Raw genomic sequence first — 11,535 nt, forward strand, 5'->3', positions numbered from 1 at the left:
AAAGCTACGTGAGGAGTAGAGTTACTTAGTTCCCTGAAAGGAAGCTCTGTCTGCTACATATATGTAAATATAACTCAAAAAAAAAAAAAAGCATTAAGTAGAGGTTATCATTATTACTGTCCCTACACAAGTTAATACAATGTGCAGTTTTCTTGATGAAGTAATTACCACTTTACTTCATATGATACTGAAGCATTAAAGAATATAGCAAAAACTAAAGAACTATATATTTCACTTCAAAAGAGCTGACAAAATTAATATGCAACTGGAAAAAAAGATGACAGAATGGGAAGGAAGTTCCCAAACAATATTAAGCAGACATTCCACAAGGCTCTAACCACCTCCTCCCCACCCCCCAAAAAAAAAATAAAAATATTTTGGTGACGGTTTGTTATAGTACGATTACCAATCAAAAGGGTTCAGCTACATTGCTTTCAGAGGTCTAGAAAAACTGCCACCCTGGCTCAAAAAAGTATTATTTGAGATTGATGATCTTATCAATTGCTGTCACATTCCACTTCTTTCTTTCATCTGTGCCATTGCAGGCAAGATGGTTATATTCTAAATTGACCTGTCCAATCAATCTGTGTACAGGCATTGACATATTCCTTTAGAACAAGCGTTCATATAAACACTGAATATGTTTCTATTTAGCAATAGCTTCCTAGGGTAAACATATTTTATCAGAGCACAATACTTTGTCTTCAACTTTGCATGTAGCTGTTTATTTTGGCCTAACTGCACAGGTTTACTTTGAAAATAATCTAGAACTAAGCATGAAAAGCACTTGTGGCATATAGTAGGACAAAACTTGAGTCTGTACTGTCTTGTTGTCCTCCCTTCCCATTTTGTTTTCATTTCTACAAAACAAATCCTCAGACAAAAACAACTTCATCAGATGCAAGTAAAAGCTACAGCTTAAATGACAGTTCCACAGCAGGTTATGTATGGATCCTACAAATGCCACCGTATATATCAATCTACTCTGCAAATTGACTTAGAAACAAATATCACCAACTATGCAAAATGTTCCCAGTTCTCAGTCTTTAACCTTGACCTAGAAACCAGGACATTCCTTATCAGCTATGAAGAACCACTGACTACAAAAGCATAGGAGAAACAAACAAGAGAAAGCTTTTCACAACAAGCAGCAATATATTCTAATCCTACAGTCCTGTTAAGTCTGTCAACACTAGGCCCAATAGCACAGGGCTGCTCATTTTCTGGGTCTCTGCAGAAGTGACCCGATAGATTAATTCTACCTCAAAAGAGCATTATTGCAGTACTCACCCTTTCAGCAGGTCACTCTTGTTTAGCAATACCTATTTACATTACACTAGTAACAAATCCATATCAAATATTCGCAGGTTTCTCAAGATCAGCTTTCAGAACAGCACTCAATACATCTACTTAATCCCTATTGATTTAACTGAAGTTAATTTTCCAATGCTGATGCAACAGATTGGGAGCTATCAGTAATAATACATAACTCCACCAACTCTTACTAGCTACAGCCTCAGGGTAGACAAAGGGTGTTGAACTTCTACACCTAGGTACCACCTGAGTATCCTCTAAAACCCATTTGTTTCAGGAACAGTCTTACAGGAACTCCATCCAATTTTATCTTTGCTAGGCTGCAGCTGCTACAACCCCACCCCTGCTATTCCCTTGCACCAGAACTGCTGTTTCTGCAACTAGGGGGTAAACTGAAAGCCCAAAGTTGCCTGGGTGGTTTTGTCCACTTTGGGGGGGCTGTGTTTTTTTTGTTGGGAATGGAATCAAAATTTTCTATTGAATCAGTTTGCTGAGTGCAAGAACCCCAGTCCTAGTGTAAGGGGAGGATAAGAGAAAGGAAGCATAACAGTCCTGACTTGGCTCGAGCTGTGGTGGAAGTGCAGTGCATGGCATCAGGAAGATGGCATTCCATAGGAATACATTTAAAGGGTTATGGTTTTTTATTTCCAATTAATAAAGGAAAGTCACTTTGTTGTGACATTGCTTGCTTTTTACACAATATACCACCTTAGCTCCCACCCCAGCATTTAAACAAAGCAAAAACAACAATAAAAAAACATAACATTCAGGATTCTTTGCGCCCTAACCCAAAAGAGCACAAGTCAACAATGAATATCTATAACGACAGAAAGACAAGGCACATTCAAAAGTACAGAGTCATCTAGTTCTTGGAGAAAGGTCAGGGAGCCTTTTTGTAAACAAGAATTCAACAGAAAAGAGCTTCAAGGTAGATAAATGAGGTTGAACTTGTAGAGCCCTTCAGTTTTATTTTCAGCAATGTATCTAAATCTACAATAATTTTATAAGTAACCAGCAAATAGTCTTAAAAGTAAGCTTTTTTATAGAAGAATATGATTAGAGCAGGATATGTTTCCTATTGTCTTTCTTTCAGTATACCAAAGACATGGCAATTGCAAGCTGTATTAACATGCGATCCTTATTGAAAATATAAGTCTAGAATCACTGTTACGCGCAAGAAACAAGATGAATCGTCACCTGGCAGTGATCATCAAGTAACAGCAACAGTTAAGACAAACTGTAAAACAAGAAATTGAAGGCAAGATCAATATATTAATATCCATGGTTGGTATTCAGCATGTATTTGGTTTATGTACATTCTTACACGTGAGGGTTTTTTTTTCCATAATTAGTTTACAGGGATCATTTGCTCAACAAGAGGCTTAAAGTTTCAGTCAGAATGAAACTCCTAACTGAAATTCCAGCAACATAAGCATGCCTGCATGTTATTAAAGGAAATAGTGGAAAGTTTCACAGGCTGACATCCAGAACGTCTGCGGTTCCTTTTCATATTTTTCTCTTCTTGCAAAGCAGTTATTTGACTAGAACTTTAAATCTTGTGCGCGCGCGAGTGTGTGAAGCCTGGAAATTTCCACTGCTTTAAGACTTTTAAAAAGCTCTCTCAAGTGTACAGCTCAAACAACTAAGACTTGTGACTAGACACAATCCTCAGTTTAAGCAAAAGTTTCATGGACAAAAAGCAGTGCTAAGACAGGAAAAAAATGAAAAACTTTACTCGTATACTAATAGCATTGCTTGGATAATCTGAAATGTTATCGTACTACACATTAATCTCTTGATAGAGGTCATTTGAGGTCCAACTACAGACAGATGGGCAAGGGAAGATGAAGCAGTTCAGGATAAAGCTGGAGTGGATGACATTGCAAGCTACTCTGACCCTCTCAAATGATGGCTCTTCTCGAATTTCCTTAAATCTCTACTAATTTTACATCTCACAGCATCTTACTCTTCACCCTTACCACCTTCTTATGATCTCTTAACATGGACATTACCAGCCTGACAAGTTTGCTAGTCCTTTCTCTATACCAGACCTCTACAAGTCTTATTTATGAGCTACAAACATGCATCACTAGAAGAGAGCTTCAACAGAAAACCCACGGGTGTAACACAGAAATATTCAAAAGCTACTCTACACAGTGCAGATACCTTCTTTTGTCAGTCTCCTGTACACAGATCAAAAGGAATCCCTTCCTCTTAAGGGGAGGGGGTCAAATGGACATTTGAGGGTAACAGAGGTGCTGCTTTTGTTCTATGCAATTAAGAGGACAATTTGTAGATCAAGTACTCTTGTTTTTGTAGCTTTTAGAGCTATTATGAAATATTTACTTTAAACACTGTGTAATAAGGAATTTTTATGAATTTACTGCATAAAAATTATTTCCTATTTTAATAATTTTGCTTTCAAATATGCAAAAATAAGTTATCTACAAAATGAGAACAAAGCTTACACCAGTACATGCCATCAAACTACTAAGCAAACAAATAAGATAACTTTAGTGTTTTGAATCCATTTCATTTTATATATTTCAAAAGGCTACCACACAACTATACTTACATGACAACTACAGCAATATGACTGAGCAAGTATTTTGAAACTTCCTTAAGTAGTTATAACATAAGGACTCTCTCTTGTAACACTTAACAGTTACAACTAAGCCAAACAAATGGTATAATTATTGGCTCAAAGAATCAAAAATCCACAAATACCTAACATTACCTAGAATGTGGTCATCTCAGCCAGAGATCTGTCCATTGAGCCAGACATCCCCATTGGTAACATTAGAAAAGCTTCCACGGAAGATTAAGAAAGCAGAGGAGGAATCACTACAGCAAAAGATGCTTCTACGTCTACTTTAGTACACAGCAGCAATGATGCAGAGAGCTGAAAAGGAACTAGCTAGGAGCCATAATTCCCTGGTTTTGTCCAGCATCTTTAGCCCAGACATTATGTGGAAAGAAGTCAAAGGAAGTCTCTGGCACAGGCAAAATAAACTGCTGATTTTTGTTGTAGATGCTACCTTTAGAAAGTAAGCTTCTCAGAGCAGGTAACCATTTTTAACCCACCATCATGAAGTTGAAGAATTTGTTTCACTTCCTCATCCATAAATTTCCAATAGATAAGGAACAGCATTTCCACACATTGTGTGCAGACATACACTCTGAATGGTTGTCTAAAAACAAGTTTCAGAGAAGTTCATCCAAGTAGATTGTATCAGCTGCTACACACGGTTGAAAGCAGCATGCAGCATAGACATGGCCCTGTTCTGAGGCTCACTAGCCTGCAGCAAGTCTGGTGAAAATAACTCAGACATTTGACAAAACCAGCAAGGTTAATTTGTTAATACATCCCATAGAATGATCAGTGATGTGTTAGAATTACATGTTAGCATTCCCCTGTTTTTTCCATATGCACTATCTTTGCTTTAGATTTTTTTTTTCTTCACAGGAAGAACTAAAATCTTATATTGACTAACTACTCTGAACCATTAAGTTTACTTAAAATACTTGAGTAGAGATTATGTGCATCACTTTTTTTTAGGGTTTTTGGCAAGTACAAGAAATCTTTTATATACAATTTGAACAGAAATTGATTGATGTACTTCAACCAAGTTGGTTTACAAGTGAGTTGGTCACCAGAACTTTTCATGCTGAATCACCACTGGAAGTTGCATTCAATTTCACACCACTATCTAGATGTGAATGCTAGTCACGATCTGGCAAGTGGCATTTAATAACAAAGCATTAAATCCATGCAGCATTATGTTCTCTCTAGAACTACAGCAATATTTGAAAGACTTATTTTTTAAGAACAGTAAGAGGTCTAAAAGACAAAGTCAACTGTTGCTTATGCAACTCATGAAAGAAGCCCATCTATATACCAGATCTCGTCCTCATGATTTCTGAAGTCACATTTCACTAATTAAAGAGTAAACTAGCACCCTTACAGCTTGCTACTCATTTGCCAATATAAAGTAGAAATGCCTGTATTGTTGCACTATGATCCAACACTTTGTATCTTGTGCACTAGCTACAGCTCAGAGCAGTGACAGCCCTGCCTAGTACTTAGAAAAGCAGAAATTTGAAGGTTTTCAGATGAACAAAGCAGAAAAAAATTACAAAAAAGAAATTACAAAAAAAATTACAAAACCTTACTGCAGTAAGGTTCCATCACTTCGGCTTAATAAAGCATCAGAAACAAGCTGTATTTCACATTTCTTCCCAAGATTATTTCCTTTTAAGTCTTCATTAAAGATAAGACTCCAAAAGAGACTACAGTAGTCTTGCAGTGGCTGGTGCTAACAAGCCACCATTTGTGTTGTCTCTGCCCAGCAAGCATATGTTTTTACTTATCCACCTAGTGCTGCTCAGAAAAGCATGGGGTAAGGAAGACTGCTTAATTTTACTACCCAGCCCATTGCTAACAGATTTCAGGATTGCATCATTGGATAGTTGTCTTTGAAGACAACATTCGGGAGCACTATCAGCGACAGCTTTAAATATATATATATATGTATATACACATACACACACACTAATTCTCAAATTTGTCACAACACTTAAGGAAGTTCAGGTTTCCAGTAAAACGAGACAGTTTCTTACAGTCTCCACACTGGTACAAGTTTCAGAACAATGGACTTAACAAGGTAAGTGTTAAGAGTACTACCTATCAGCAGAGAATACTCCATACTTTGTACTCACTGCCTTTGCCCATTATACATATGTACCACTCCAAGTGATCCTGAGAGGTACTCAAAACCATAAGCCCTGCTAGGGAAAAAAATCCTTAGAGCTTTGCACAAGCAGCTGACATTCAAGAAGAACAAAAAGGAAAGTTGAGTTGAAAAATGTATCCTCACTGAGATGAACTCTTTCACCTTTAGGTTTCAGGAGGGCTAGAAGTCAACTTTAATGTTCCTATTTTCAGATCTGCATGAGTTTCTTTCAAGCTACAGAGAGGGGTAGAACTTGCACAGTGGTTTTCTGCCTAATCAAGAGAATAAGCCGAAACAGAAGAGCTTGTATAACAAACAAGTAGTAGTCAATAATTTAGGATTTACACCATAATAAAAAAATACCCATTTTACATAGCTTTCAATAAACCAACCAAATAATATTTCCACACTTCTCCATTTTGTAAAGGAAGCCTGCAGGACTAAATCCTTAGCTTATTCCCAGAAAAAGACAAGCTTCAGCAAAGTAACTCATAATTACATCTTACAAAAACTTGAAAACCATACACTTTCAAAACACAATACTTGCAAAGAGATTATCCCATTGTCTGTTCTATGTGGTTTTTTAGATGGAATGTACAAAGAAGCCTTCAAAGCAGTATCAAAGTCAACAGTTCCATGATGCATTGTAGAAGAGGAACCCCTTCTTATTCCACAGAAGGTTTAGTTTGAGGTTACTGCACCTTCTGAGTATTTGCTGTAGTGGGAAGTCTGATGAGACGTTCCCAAAACAGGCAGTTCCCAGAATACCAAACCCATTTAAAGATGTAATTTATGCAAAGCTTGCACAATGCAACATCTCTAAATCCATATCAGGTTTAATATGATGACCTACAGGGACCTAGAGGCATCCATTAGCATTCCAGAGCTTCACCTCCAAACTCCTACATGTAATCCCGAACACCAGCACAGCAGAACACAGTAGCACTTAGTTGCACTTAACTAACCATTCCCCCACTAACCTCTCAGTTCAAGCAGCACAGCGTCCAACAGGTTTTTACCATACCTCACACATAGAAGTTTCAACACCATGAATTACTGATGCCACCACTCCAAACAAATTCTTTGGTCATACTACTCATTACCTGAGTTTTATCTCAATAAAGATACTATGACTCTTTAGGATTTGCTTTGTTTGCAGTCTCATCCATACATTAAACAGCCCCACAGTCTGAAAACAGGGAAACAACAGGTTTTTGTCTTTTTACCCTATCCCACTCAGTCCCCCATTCTATCACTACCAAAGAAATAGCATTAGTCTACAACTACGCAAGAGGTAGGTGAAGTGCACTATACTGATAATGGTTTTAGACACGCAACCTGTTTCAGTGCTGCTTTTGAAAAAGCAGACAACACATTTTCTCACTTCCATAAAGCAGAGAACAGGAGGAAGAAAATCTTCGTAACTCGGAAGTATCACACACACGATATTCCGTGCATCTATATACATAAACCTACCTTGAAAATGTGTCTCTAAAAGGCCTGCTGGATATACCTGTAGTACTAAACTACTTCAATCCACAGCTCTGACACATCCCAATATGCATGGAAGTGTGGAAACAGTAAAGAATATAGGCTTTGTGACAAAAATCTCATGCTCAGCTATGATCAGCAGGTGCTAATCATTACAGCTAACAGCATAAGAGTTATATTGTTCTGCAGGTCTTCAGGTGCACCTGATAAATCAGGGCACACTGCTAGGTAGTTTAACCATATGTGTACGAATTTTTTGACAAAAAATTGCTTGCCCTGACCTAACAATTATTACATTTTCTGGAGGACTTTCATAGTGTTTCAGGTTTCTAGTATATATTTCATAAACTGCAATTATAATGGTGTTGGGCTTGAAGTCATGACACTACCCATGCTTGTAGTCTTCAAAAATGAAGATAACTTGATGGTCAGAAAGTCTTTAAAATAAAGTTTCTAAGAAGGCAATGATCCACAACCTGCCAAAGAACGTTCACAGCAGTTTAGGTGTACCGAAGTCACATTTAACAGAAAAGGTGACAAAAGATAGCAAAAAAAAAAAAAAAAAGAAAAAAACAGCACGTGCTGTTCACGATAAGTGAACAAAAAGACAAAGGTAGATAAATACCTGCAGAACTGAACTTACCACCTCCATTCTTCTAGTGCATCACAAAAGCAGTGATTACTGCAGCGGGAAAACCTTTTTCCCAGCCTCAGAGGTAGATGCCTTACACTGTATCCTAAGTTATCAGCAGTAACAACTCTGAGTTCCCAGCGTATAAGCAAAACAGGCAGCAAGATCTCCTAGTGCCCTTCTCCTCCTTCTCATTTAAATAGCACACTGTCTTAAGCAACTGCCTTTTTCTTACCTCTACAGAATGTCAGAAATAGAGCTGGCTCTAGACAACATAAAAGAAAGACCAGTACACCTACATCTAAAAGCATTAAACCTCACCAACAGTAATTCCATATACTTCACACAGAAGACAAATTCCCTTCTGTGACTGAGTTTGGATGCAAGTTAATTTTGTTCTGCTTCAAGGACAATCAGCTTGCTGGTAACTGTTAGCAGAAAACAAAAGTCACCAATTAAATTTAAAATATTATTAAAGTAATATGGTCTGTCTGAAGTATACCCCCTATTTACACAGGATGAAAAAGGATTTGATGTACCTTCCCTCAAATAAATGCAACATAGCAGATCTACTACGGAATATTTGTCCTCTGATTTTAATCAGTAGCAGCTAAATTCTTTCACAGTTGCCTCCTCCCTAATACATTACATTTAGAAACGTCAATAGATCTAGCCACAGAAAAAAAAGCACACAGGCATGTTGCCTTAGCATCCAGGTTTAAGTATTCTTCACCATCCTCTAATATCCTTGGCATAAAGGATACTATTCCTCACCTTCTCCCCTCTGTTTTTTAGTACTTTAAAAAAATACTAAAAATATTTAAGATATTTCTAACTACTTATCATCAAAAAGCTTCCATGAACACAATGCAGAATATCCTGTGTCATACAGTCATTCAAGATCACATCTTCAAGAGAGGCTCATTTAAATGCAGGAGTTGAAGCAACCTCCAGTGTCAGACTGTAGTGTCCAATATCATTTTACATGCTATCAGTGACTTGATTTTGCAGACAAATCTAACCAAGATGCCCTTTCTTTATCTTTTAAAGCAGAAATAAAAAAAAAAAAAAAAAAAAACCCTCTTCTATGCAACTGTAACACAGAAATTAATCAAAAAGGTCTTGACTGTGATTTCTTGTCTAGTATTAACAAAAAAAAGCACATGATAACACTATTGTAGAACAGATTTCCTTCTCCTTCCCACCCTGCATTTTATCTCAGCTATACATTAATCTGAGTGATATTATGGAAAAAAAAAATTAATGTAAATATGGCAAGCTTTATAGCAAGTTAATAAATCCAAAGACAGAATGAACTAGGGTTTCAAAAGAAGAATTTAAGAAATCCCACAACTCACATGCCAACATAAAAGCAGACTGGAAACAGTACATTGTTGTCAGGAACAATATTTAAAGCAAGGCTGAATATTGGGTTTATTCTGCCTGCTACCACACTTCCTTCACTTATCCCCCAACTTCTAGTTTCATATCAGAACAGCAAATCCACTAGTAAGAAGACATATTAGTAATAGTAAAAGAGCTGAATGAAATTCAGAACCACAGCCAGAGAAACAGCCCTTTACAACAACTCCTAATAGCAAATAAAATTAGTCGATTATCATAGTCTAGTTTATTAAAAAATGAAAAAAACCCGCAATTTAGTCAGTTTCCTCTAAATTGAAGCTCTTATACTGTGGCTTTCACACATATTACTTGTTACTATGAAGTTACCTTGTATTTGTATTTGGAACACACATTTTTGCGTCCTTCTACTATCAGGAGGTGGTATTTTAGTATAAAATATTTATTTTACAACAGTGATGACTGATATTTAAGCATATGTTAAGTTTCCTCTTTAAGGAATATACATAAAAATATTTTAAGGAATATATATATGATAGATATTGTATAGCTAGACGTTACTGACTCTTATGTTTCCAAATTTGCTTCAGTTCTGTCTTACTGTTCCTAATAAATTATAAATCTTTTAAGTAAAAGTTAACAGACAATACTAAAGGCTGAATCAATTATTTCTTTATTCTTTTAACAGGTTAAGCAGGAAGGAAATACATCATGAATAAAAGAGACTAATTTAAAACTGATCACTAGATGAGCTGACAAAAGTGAGAAGCTTCTCTTTTAAAAGAAAACCTCAGCCTATGCCAAAGACCAGGAGCAGAAACCACAAACAGAACCAACTTTAGAACCAAAGAGGACTCTGGGAACTATGTCAACCTCAGACAAGATCCCCACCCATGTTTACCTCCATTTACACCCCAGTATCACTAACACCTTTTCCAGGGAGCAGTCTGTGACCTCCCCCTCCTAGCCCCCCCCCACACACACACCAAAAAAAATTGTATACACACACACACACACAGATGTTTTCTTATCTCCATCCCTCAACAACAGCTTCATTGCAGCTGTGAGGCAGAAACAAATAGAGGCAATGGAAATCACCTTTCATTTCCACTATTCTCATCCCTTTCCTCATTAGCAGAGATATGAGAAGTCACCTCTGAAACTTACCAACACTACAGGATGATCAGAAGGAGAATGCAGATAACAAGGTCTTTGGAACCGCCTGTGTATGAGATAAACCCAGCAGAATGGCAGATGGGGCCATTCTAGCCCAGGTATCTCACCCACACACACACCTTTTACCCAGGCTGAGAATCAGAATTAGACGCTTCTAAATACAAGACTGGGAAATTCCGAGCGACCCCAAGGCTCCCAGCGCTGCACGAGGAACCTCCACCCAAACTCCCCTTACTTGGAAACGCATCACACAGCGACGCGAGAAGCCTCCAGCCCCGCACGGCAGCCTCCCGCCTCAGCCGTGCCCGCAGCTCACTGCGCGCAGCCCCCAGGTTACAGCGCTTGCGGAGAGGTAAAGGCGCAGAGGCGCTGCCTGGGGCACCCCCTCGCCCCCAGCCCAGGGGTTACTCCTCACACCCGACCCGACCGCGCTCCCCTCTCTCGGGAAGCCGCCTCCGCGCGAGGAGAGGGCGGCAGGCCGGGGAGAGGGACGCCCCTCAGGGCCAACCCCGGGCTGCTCCGTGCCCAGCCGGGGGCAGCCGCCCGCCCGCCCTCCCCCTGCCCGCTCCCAGCTCGGCGCTGGAAGCCGGGAGCCAGGCAGAGAGAAGAACCAGCCGCAGCCGCAGCCGCTCTCCTCCCTCTCTCCCTCCCTCCGCTCCCTCCCTCCCAGCCCCGCTCACCTGGGAAAGGCGCCAAGGCGCAGCTCCTGCTCCCCGTCTCCCCCGCGCTCAGCCGCTCGCCGCCATTTTCCTCGCTGCCCACATTTAAATAGGAACCGGCCTCCGCCAGCCGCCCGGCGCGGGGCGCGCTGGGAGCTGTAGTAGGGCG

At 39.1% G+C, this 11,535-nt stretch overlaps 1 protein-coding gene across 8 annotated transcripts in view; it reads right to left on the minus strand.

The window, feature by feature from the left end:
• NCOA3 (nuclear receptor coactivator 3) overlaps nucleotides 1-11,524 on the minus strand; it is an 83,869-nt gene extending 72,345 nt beyond the window's left edge. For 2 of the 8 annotated variants that reach the window (XM_038166037.2, XM_027473330.3), the window contains exon 1: nucleotides 11,388-11,524. The gene's annotated coding sequence lies outside the window, so the exon portion shown is untranslated. Of the gene's footprint in view, nucleotides 1-10,698; nucleotides 10,728-10,942; nucleotides 11,277-11,387 lie in introns of those variants that run through there. The other 6 variants (XM_038166035.2, XM_027473328.3, XM_027473329.3 and 3 more) reach the window with 5 other exon arrangements.
• Between the last annotated feature and the right edge of the window lie 11 nt (nucleotides 11,525-11,535).

The sequence above is a fragment of the Anas platyrhynchos genome, chromosome 21 (assembly GCF_047663525.1).
Source record: "Anas platyrhynchos isolate ZD024472 breed Pekin duck chromosome 21, IASCAAS_PekinDuck_T2T, whole genome shotgun sequence".
NCBI classification, from domain to species: Eukaryota; Metazoa; Chordata; class Aves; order Anseriformes; family Anatidae; genus Anas; species Anas platyrhynchos.